Source organism: Apis laboriosa, unplaced genomic scaffold, assembly GCF_014066325.1.
Source record: "Apis laboriosa isolate Shangri-la unplaced genomic scaffold, ASM1406632v1 scaffold34_cov151, whole genome shotgun sequence".
NCBI lineage: Eukaryota > Metazoa > Arthropoda > Insecta > Hymenoptera > Apidae > Apis > Apis laboriosa.
In genome coordinates, this window is record NW_025222928.1 from 5,735,147 (window position 1) to 5,745,206 (window position 10,060).

Sequence of the window (10,060 nt, forward strand, 5' to 3'; positions counted from 1 at the left end):
CGACCGTTTCTTACCACGCGATCACAACTTATACCTCTTACTGATAGATAATTTTGCGTAGCAGAATTTTGTTTAGCATAAAATTTATTAAAATAAATAAATTTGATAGAATAATATCGATTAAGCTCATAGGAAAAATTCTTTATCTTTTAAATTTCTTTTATAAGTATCAAAAGAAAATTAAAATGGAATATTATTCTATATATATTTATTGTGCATTAAAATCACCTTCTCTTTTTGTTCGTCGTTTGTGTTTGCTGATTAGCATGCAGCCATACTCATGACTAGATCTTGGAATACAACAGACACGTGAGGTGACTGCATTTACGTTCACGATCCAATCGTAAGGTAGATTTCTCGTCGAACGAACGCAAGATAACTTAAGATTTATAATCGGTATAACATGATTATTCGACATTATTTATTGATAAAATTTTTTATAAACTTTGCTTTTAAATATAAAAAAATCAACACATTTTTATAAAAAATAATATTGACTGGATTATATTTATATTATATTATATTGCAAGACAAAATAAAGAATTTTAAAGAATTTTTCTGGAATTTGATTAAAGAATATCATTTAATATACATATTCTTCAAATTTTTTCACAATACAATTGATATTTATAATAATAAACAAAAATTATTTTCCAGATTGATAATAAACATAAATTTCCATAAATTTTCATGAATAAAAAGTTCAATAAATAATTTCCATAGCTTTTTTAATTTCGTAGACATTTTAAAACTGTAATTTGTAAGACGAATGTATTGTTCATCTAGCCATTTAAATATGTTTCGAATATATATACGATATATACGAATTCAACGATCAAGGGTTACAGATCGTCAACGATGGGTAGCTTTCACCATATCCTTTTTCTCTCTCTCTCATTCTTTTTTTTTACGAGGAAACGTAGAAGCGTAGAAGCAGGGTGGAGACCCGAATCCTGAGGCAGTGGACCGTGAATGCGATACCAGGTTTGCCATGCTTCGGTGTGGGAGTGGTGCCGTCAAACAACCGTTCGTCGACCAACCCTTCGTAGTGCAATTCTGTCTTCTGCAGGTTATAATTTCCATACTTATATTAATTATACTTCGATATATTCTATTTTCTGTTATGTTCTGCAAAAATAATTCAAATTTTCTTCTAGAATAATAATTTCAATCAATACAGAAGTAGAAATCAACAAACAATGGAAACAATAAATAAAGAATATAATATCATATTACTTTATTTTATTTAATCATTATGATAAATTTTATTTTATCTCATTTTTCCCATTTTATTAAAATGAATATAAAAACAAATCGTTCATCGAATAGATTAGAGTAAACCTAAAGGAATGATCTATATCATATTGTTCAAAATCAATTAGTCACTTCTCCAACCATGAACGACGTCAAAGTGAGTATTTTTCATCTTCAAAATAAAGAAGCAAATGCGCAACAAAAAAGTAAAGGATGAAGCAATAAAATACATAAATTACATTATAGAATTTAAATTTTAACATATTAATTAACTTCTTTGCAAAAAATTACAAAAGGTTTTTCATTTTTTTCTTTTCAGAATATGATATACAAATTACATACTTGATATACAAGTCTATTAATCACAGCTGTCATAATAGAGTTACATTAATCCTAATATTTATTCGTAGCTCTATGTGATTATGATTCATCATTTGCAAGCAAAATATACTGATACTGTATATATAATCACTTTAAAGACATATGTCATTTCTAATATTGTTTAGAAAAGCTATGACGTTATTAATTACAAAAGAAACATTAAAGAGATAATTCTGGTATCGTCACCTTAAGAAATGAAAATATCTAATACAGCATCTATTTATGCACATGAGATTAAAATGCGTCAAGTTGTTAAATTTTATTCGAAGAGACAAAGGTGCCTGTTGAACCGGTAGAGCAAGGTAATTACAGTTTCGTTGCAGACTATCGGCGGCGTCTTTTTCTTCTCAACCTAATTAAAAGATGATTAGCTAATGAGGGTCACAGATATTCCCAGTCACTAACGAGCTTCTCTGTTGTTGGAAACATCTATGTAGCTATAATTTCAAGATTTCTATCTGACTATAAAGTGCTATTTGAGATCATAGACCCTGAAAATGAATACAAGGATATATGATTATATCCATACATTTAGATTTAAATCACAGAACAAGTTATTCTGCATTTTCTGTCTAATTTGTCACATTTTTAAAATCAATTAAAAGCAATTTTTTAATTTATCTATTCATTTTATTTTATTTTTTAATTTGCAAAATTTTGAAAAAAAAAAGTATTTGAAATGAATGTATGGTAAAATAATTTGAAATATTAAAAAAAAAATACATTAAAAAAATGATGCTTGACGAAAAAGAAAAATGTTTGCTCATCTATATATTGCGATCAATCGTTTCCACGCGATAGATCACTAGTCACGTGCCGCTGCGCGTCGGTTCATCGATCACGATTAGTCGTATGACCTGCCAGAAGTTCATCGATTTTCAAGCCACCCTGAAGTCAACTCGTGTGACAACAATTCATGCGTTCATTGGTCGAAAATGTTATATTCTATCCAATATTGATTTACATGAGTCAATAGAAATCTAACATAATTTAAATTTAATATATAATTGGTAAAAACATAACCTCTTTTCACATGTTACTATATTATTCTAGATGAGACAAAGAGTGATTGGACAGAATTATTATTATCATATTGGAATAAAATATTCAATGGAAAGAAATATTTATTGGTCTCTATAAATTGATATAATCTTTTGATCTGCAATCCGTGTCTTGGATCATAGATGCATCGCATATTTGAATTCCCAAAACATCGATGCAACAATTTTCTCTGTGATACTCAATATATATATTCTGTGATACTGAATATATATATATATTACAGTGTCGACTCACGAACAGAACTCTTTGTTCTCTTTCGTATAAAATTCTGAGCGATCCCCAGGGTACTTTGCCGATCAGTTCACTGCTTACTTTCGAATGTATTCACTAGGGAGTTTCGCGTTATATTTTCCATTCTCGATAGCGGAAGCGTCGGTGTGCTTTGATCTGACGAGCGACAGCACTAGCTTTTAAGCTTGTAAAAGTAACAAGCAGATGGTTAAGATAGCAATAATTTAATTTTCGATATTGTAAGCCTTTTGTATGCGTGTCTGTTCTTGTTTTTGTAGGTTATATTTTTATAAATTCAAAATATATGTATAATATATAAAAAAGTTCGAATGAAGATTAATTGAAGAATTATATTTCATTTATAAAAAGTTTTTATTATTATTTTTATATGATTTGAAATATATATAATTTATTGATAAGTCAGATAGTTAACAGATTGTGTATTCTTTGGGAAAGTACAAATTCTCAAAGCGGAGAAACGGTTCCCTTCAAATCGATTGAGAATTAATCCGACTGCTATCACGTTTCGCAAACGTCACTCCATTGTCTCATTGTCCATTGGAGTGAGAGATAGCGATGGAGCAGTAGAGAACGAGAGATGACTTTCCTTCGTTCCTATCTTGCCTCCTTTTGAGATCCCGTCTCGATCCTATTGGAGGCCAGGGGGATTCTCTGTTCTTCTATGGGCAACTAATGCCACTGGACGAGAATTGAAACTATGACCTGTATCCATGACTCATTTCACCGATTGCTTTTATCACTTTTTCTATATTTATTATTAAAGTTTTCTACATCATTAAAGTTTCAATCGAAAAAATGCATAGAATGTGTAGTAAAATAAGAAAAGAGAAAAAAAAGATGATAAAAAATATCTTCTATGAGTGAGTCTCTGTATCTTTTTATATTATATAAATAATTATCTCATATTTCTTTATATTAAAATATTCTATATATATAATATTCTATATATATTTATATAACATTGTATATTCTATATAACAAAAAATTAAATATAAATGATACTTTTTAATCTTGTCTTTATAGATCTCGATGAAATGGCTTCTTGATTGAATTCTCGTTTGCCTGCCTCTCGTTCTTCGGTCAACTCGATTTGATCGGCTGTTATCAGTAAAACATTAAACGGACAAAGAACAGAACATGGCTACAGACTATAGATCAGATCGTTCTCGATGATCAGGGTACATGGAGATTCCTCGGATATATCTGCGTCGCTGAAAAAGGGCGTCATGCATGGCTCGCACTAGGGTGTCATCTGCACCCTCTACAACATGAGCAGTTCTGTAGATGATCTTCACGGTCAATATAACGGATGTCGTAAAATCAATTAGTGGCGAATTGTGCCGCAGCCCGGATCGTATGCATTGTATATGCAGCTCATAAAATTTCTTTTTTTTTTTTTTGTGATCTTTTTGAATTACTTTATGTTCCTCGCATCAGTTCCAATCGATAATCATTTCTTATCAAAGTACAATTTTAAAATTTATCTTCTACAATATTATACTTTGTTAAATTTCTCATTTGCAATAGAAATATAATATTGGTATGTTATAGATTATATTTCTGTAAGTCGCTTTTATATCATTCCGACAATAGCTTAGTTAATGTTGACTTTTGAATGGTCCAATCTTAGAAAGAGCCTTTTAGCGTGTTTCAGCATGCAGTAAATATTATTAGATAGATACTGTTACGGATGTTTCTCAGTGAATTGATGAGATTGTCAGTTCATTTCTTTTGCCTTTCTTTCATTTTCTTTCTTTTTTTCTTCCAGGAAACCATCCCCGCATAGTAAGACTCCAACGACATCCTGACAAATCTTTGGGGTCGACATCGTAACCGATTGAAAGAATTTTCCGTGACGACTCGTTCATTGTGCGTGTTTAGCTAAGCGATTTTCTCGTTGTAGAAAGGTCGAAATATCTCTCAGAAATACAATAGAAAACTTGTAACAAAAATCATAGAAGCAAACATTTTAAAGGGAAATTTATGTTATTCATGGAGTAAGTGATTTAAAATGATTAAATATAAACAAATGCGTTATGAAAATATAAAATATAAAGAAATATAATGTCAGTTAATTTTTTTATGATTTTTTTCTTCTAGTAGTAACAACGATTCAGATCTCAGTAAATTGTACAAGTTTTTATCATCCGAGAGACGTATATCTATGAAAAAGAGAAATAGTCCACATAAAACTTTAACGTCCTTTGTGCGAACGTCACCCGTTACAACGCAACGTTGCTTTGGCTAAGAGCCGGTAAAAGTCGAAATGAAGGAAGTTCTCCTCTGAATTCTATTTCCTTCGTCAAGCGGTTTGCAGCCTTGCCTATCTGTTTTCTCTTCACTTCTCACCCTTCTATCTTTTCTCTTCCTCACAGCTTCTCTTCCTTACTACCTAGATAATTTAACCATTTCCAGCAATAAATCAAGTAATTTTCACTTATATTTCACAAGCATAGTGATTTTATGTAACCTGTGCAAATTATTTCTTCTAAATTGTTTTATTAACTTTGCTAACATATAATGATATTAACTAACTTCTTAATAATTTTAATTATAGTTTAAAATACTTTCTGCTTATTCATATTTTAATTTTTATACTGTACTTATAGGTTATCTTGATATATTATTTCACTAATCTGTGACAATTAATCCAAAACATGGGAGTAATAGGAAGAAACCGAAGGGAAGACGCACATATGAAATTCTTCAGCAAAGTTCGAGGAATGAAAGAAAAGGCTCTCCTTGTGGCTACAACTCACAACTTACAATTCGGTGGCTACGAAACGGCTACACCCTTTCATGAACGCGCGGTTCAACCACTCGTGACCCGACCAACTTCGCCCCAAGTGGTAAGTGTGGCGGGAATTATGCAATTATTGCATTGCGCCCGACAATTGTCGCGGAAAACGGTGAGTGCCTGAATGGCCTGAGTGTCTAAGGGGCAAAGGGGCGCGAAAGAGGGATTTCCTTGCCGATTTACTACCGAGATCTCCCCATACGTTTCATTCCTTGTTTTAATTCATTCCATGTTGGATGCGATAACGATGGAAAGTCAGAGGTAAAACAATTCTAATCGGATTTTGAAAATAAAAATGTAACCATAAAATCAGATCAAATATTTTTGAATATTAGAATAAATTGTGAATAAAATATATATTCGAATGCATCTTTAAAATAGAATCATGAAATTATTGAGAATTCTGGTGGGTTATTTGTAAATTCCTTTCGATTTCGTGTGCGATTCAGTTTCTCAAGATTCCCAAGGAAAGTCTGCTTCAGTTGTAACATTAGTCAATCAAATTGATGTATCGTGCATGGAATTTAAAATGTATTTAAATCTGAAAACATTATAATTTAAACATTAAATAACATCAAACATTTTTCGTGGAAACAAAAACTTTTATATCAAAGATATTTTCAATTACGATTGTTGAAGATTTTATTAAGAATTCAAAGTTTAACCAATGGGAAAAATGAAAAGAATCAAATCTGCCTCTGTTAATAAAGATACCAATCTATATGATGTACAGGCCACAGCCAGAGATACACTTATACGGGTACAATATAAATTATAACCTTAATATCGTATATATTTAGATCATTTAGACTATTCATTCGCGTTAATATATGTTCTTTCATCGTATCATATATTTGCATGCACAGCATTTTATTTCATATATGAATACGACGATTAAGTCATGATCTTATATTAGAAATTGAACAATGCTTTCAGTATTAACTTTCATAAACATTAGATTCGTGAAATTCTCAAAGATTTGAAATAATTTATTATTTGAAATAATTTAAAATTCTTATTCATGATGATTCTTTTATATAATTATTTATTATTTTATTTTTTCTTTTTAGGGAAAAATGTTTCAATCTATGAAAATGAACCAATATCCAGTTTTTTGTACAAGAAATTGAAGAATTTTTTAAATAAAATATGAAAAGGAAAATACATAAAATTAACGAACAATAAATTTTGATCATTCGGCCTTTGTTAAAGATAATATAACAATATTAATAATATTAATTTATTTTATACATTTATATATTTTATATTTCTTTCTTATCTTTTTTTCAGAAATGATAAAAAAATTTCAAAAAATAAAAAAGAAAAAAAGGAAAAAAATATTAGATTTTATTTTTGTTTGTGAAGTCAACAAATTTTATTGCATTCTTATGCTATCTGATATCAGCATAAATATTGATTGAACAAAATATTAAATCTAACACATAAAAGTTTTTTTGGATTTATCTATTCAGATCTGTTACGAACCAATTTTTAGTCAATAATTTATTGTCATGCATAATAACGAGCCTGTTTGATTTGTATATGAATGCCTGGGTAAACAATTACTGAATTCATGTGTGGAACCCTAAAACTTAATTATCTAGAAGAAAGATGCACTTGATCGACTGGTTATTTATTTTTTCTGGCTGATGAAGAATTTTATATAATGAAACTGTTTAGATTAAAAATCATGGCTCCTATAAATTTTACAGAAAGATCAGAGACCCCTCTTTAGAGAATATAATTGATCGATCAACCATCCTTCGTTTTCATTAAATCCTCTTCTTAGGAATTTTTATATAGAATAATAAAAACTGTTGAATTGTTTGCTTATAAAAACTGCTTTAACGAAATAAAAATTAAATAAAAAAATCCACAGATCATTTCGATATTTTTTATAAATTGATCGAAGATCTTTGTAATTCAAGCAACTTAACAAAAATTTAAAAAAAATATATTCAACGAAGATTATTTAATGAAATCATGCAAGATGAAGAAATTTTTATAATTGACAAAATGGAGGAATTTATCAAGGAAAAAGCTTCTTAGAAAAGGATTACAACCTGTATTAATTCAAAAGTACAATATTATATGTCTATTATGGAAACTGGTATGAATTGTTGAAACATATTGTATTATATTTCTATATATATTACGCTTTACAATTTTCCATCTCTCATTTTTCTTCCATTGAAAAGAATTTATAAATTGTAAAAACTATTAAATTATGTGCTTCCACGAAGGGAACAATCACTGTATGAAAGTCGAGTCAATGCTATAACAACGAGACGATCCGCAAATAAAGAGGATCTGCAGGAAATCTGCAAACACGAGCGAAGCAAACGGGCCGGTCCATTAATATTCCCTCGTAGGATCCGAATAAGGAACGCGCAGTGGACTGAGAGAGGCTCCCCGACCGAAGCTATAAAAATTAATTAGCTCTTAGAAGAAGAGACTGGCTTCTATATCCATGACTCGTTCACCAAAACTGTGAGACCATCCTCCGTAGGAAACGACCTTACTTCGTTATTTGAAGGATCCAAGCTGGCACGGTTCCTGTCATAGATCCTCGATGAATGATCGATACGATATCCCTTGAACGTGGTTCGATCCAGACCCTTTTCCCTACGTTGTTGTTACAAGGTATAATTAGTCATTGATTCCTCGGTTCGTGGAATGATGGGCAATGATCACACGATTCGATCTTGGAACATTTTGTCAGGATTATTTTTTAGTCTTCTTCTAGATCGTGTCTAATAGATGATTCATTGTGGCTTCGAATTTTGAAAGAAATAATCTAACATCTTCTTTTATCTATTACGTTAAGTGATGAAACAAATGTTTCTTTTTATCGTGAAACATCTAAATAAGATGTTTTAATTTTAATATCGATTTAAAATTTTCCTTCCTTGTTGGAAAGTTTTTTCCCACTGTTTGTTGTTAAGTAAACTATGTAATTTTTTTTGAATTTCTTATATTCTCAGAAGATATAATGGCTTTGTACACGAAATCTTCGGTAAAGTCCGTATATTTACCAATTCTTAAAATGTTTACTAGCACTAATGGTTCCTTTTTTTAATTGTAGGAGAAAAGGAGGCAAGTGAATAGAAAATGAAAGAGAAGCATTTTGGTGCAGTATTATACAGCACAGAGGGAATTCGATTATGGCCAGTATCCACAAATTGCCTTCTAGTTAGCGGGAGTATCTTGTGGTCGAACTATCGCGAGATAATTACACTTCAACCGCTATAATGGCAAGTTAGTTATAGAGCGGTGGATCTTGGCTCGGGAATTGCGAGCTGGCTGATTGAGCATATCCACTGAAAAGGAACCGTTTTCTTCTTGCGAAGAACAAACTTTGATCGAATGAATGCTCGAGAAAATCGTCTATCAGTCATGTCAATCATCAATGTGAAATTGATTATCTTTTCATCTTTTATTTATTTTTCTTCGAATTCTTTTCCAAATTATCTTAAAAATTGAAATGATTCTGTTCTTTAATTTAACTCTTGCGACTACGATGAAGTGAGATGAAGATCGAAGATTAATGAAACATGTTTTTAATTAGTTTGTGAAAGAGAATAGAAATTGAAAAAGTTCTGTGTTTAACTAATTTATAATTACGAAATTAAATGTTGATCAATGTTGCAGAAATGCAAAAGGAGAAAAAAAGCAGGCAGGTGTAATGCGACAAGAGGTAATAGATATTTTTCCAAGATTTAAAAGTGTCTGCAAGAGTCAACCTACGGAACCTTCTCACACTGCGCACCGGCGTTCGAGCTTGAGAGCTCTTCGCCTTCGGAACAATAAAACCATTTCTGTGGGGGAGTGAAACAACTCTGGAAACCGTTCTTCAAATTGCTGATGGAGGCACAGGTAGGTATCTATTCGGTACTTCAAAATGGAATTCTTTCGTCACAGAATTCTTTTTTTGAATATCAATCCAGTATCAAATATTTAATATTCTTAAAAATTTATCCATTTCATTAATTCAGAAATTCTTATCATATCATTTTTATGTACAATTTTTCCACTTGCAGAATCGTCAAATAAAATCAGCAGAAAAAAAAGATGAAAGAAAAGATTCTGAATCGAAAAAAAAAAAGAAAAAAAAGAAATGCTGAAATAGAAATTGGATTATCGTGGACGAAAAAAGAGGAAATCAGGATAAGTATGATAGGATGATTTTCGTTCAAGGATTCTTTATAGCACTCAGAAGCGTGCATACGAAGACGGTAGTCCACGAACCCTCGAGAATCGAAGAACTACCAACGAGCTCCAAGAACTACCTACTCACTTACGGACTCTCACCTC

General features: G+C 30.8%; 1 long non-coding RNA gene and 1 pseudogene across 1 annotated transcript; one reads left to right on the forward strand and one right to left on the reverse strand.

The window, feature by feature from the left end:
- Positions 1–828: 828 nt before the first annotated feature.
- On the reverse strand, positions 829–8,403 carry LOC122715203 (annotated as a pseudogene).
- On the forward strand, positions 2,488–6,953 carry LOC122714804. Its single transcript, XR_006346716.1, has 4 exons — positions 2,488–3,809; positions 3,973–4,946; positions 5,050–5,798; positions 6,817–6,953. It is a non-coding gene; the product is annotated as an uncharacterized LOC122714804 (long non-coding RNA).
- Positions 8,404–10,060: the final 1,657 nt, after the last annotated feature.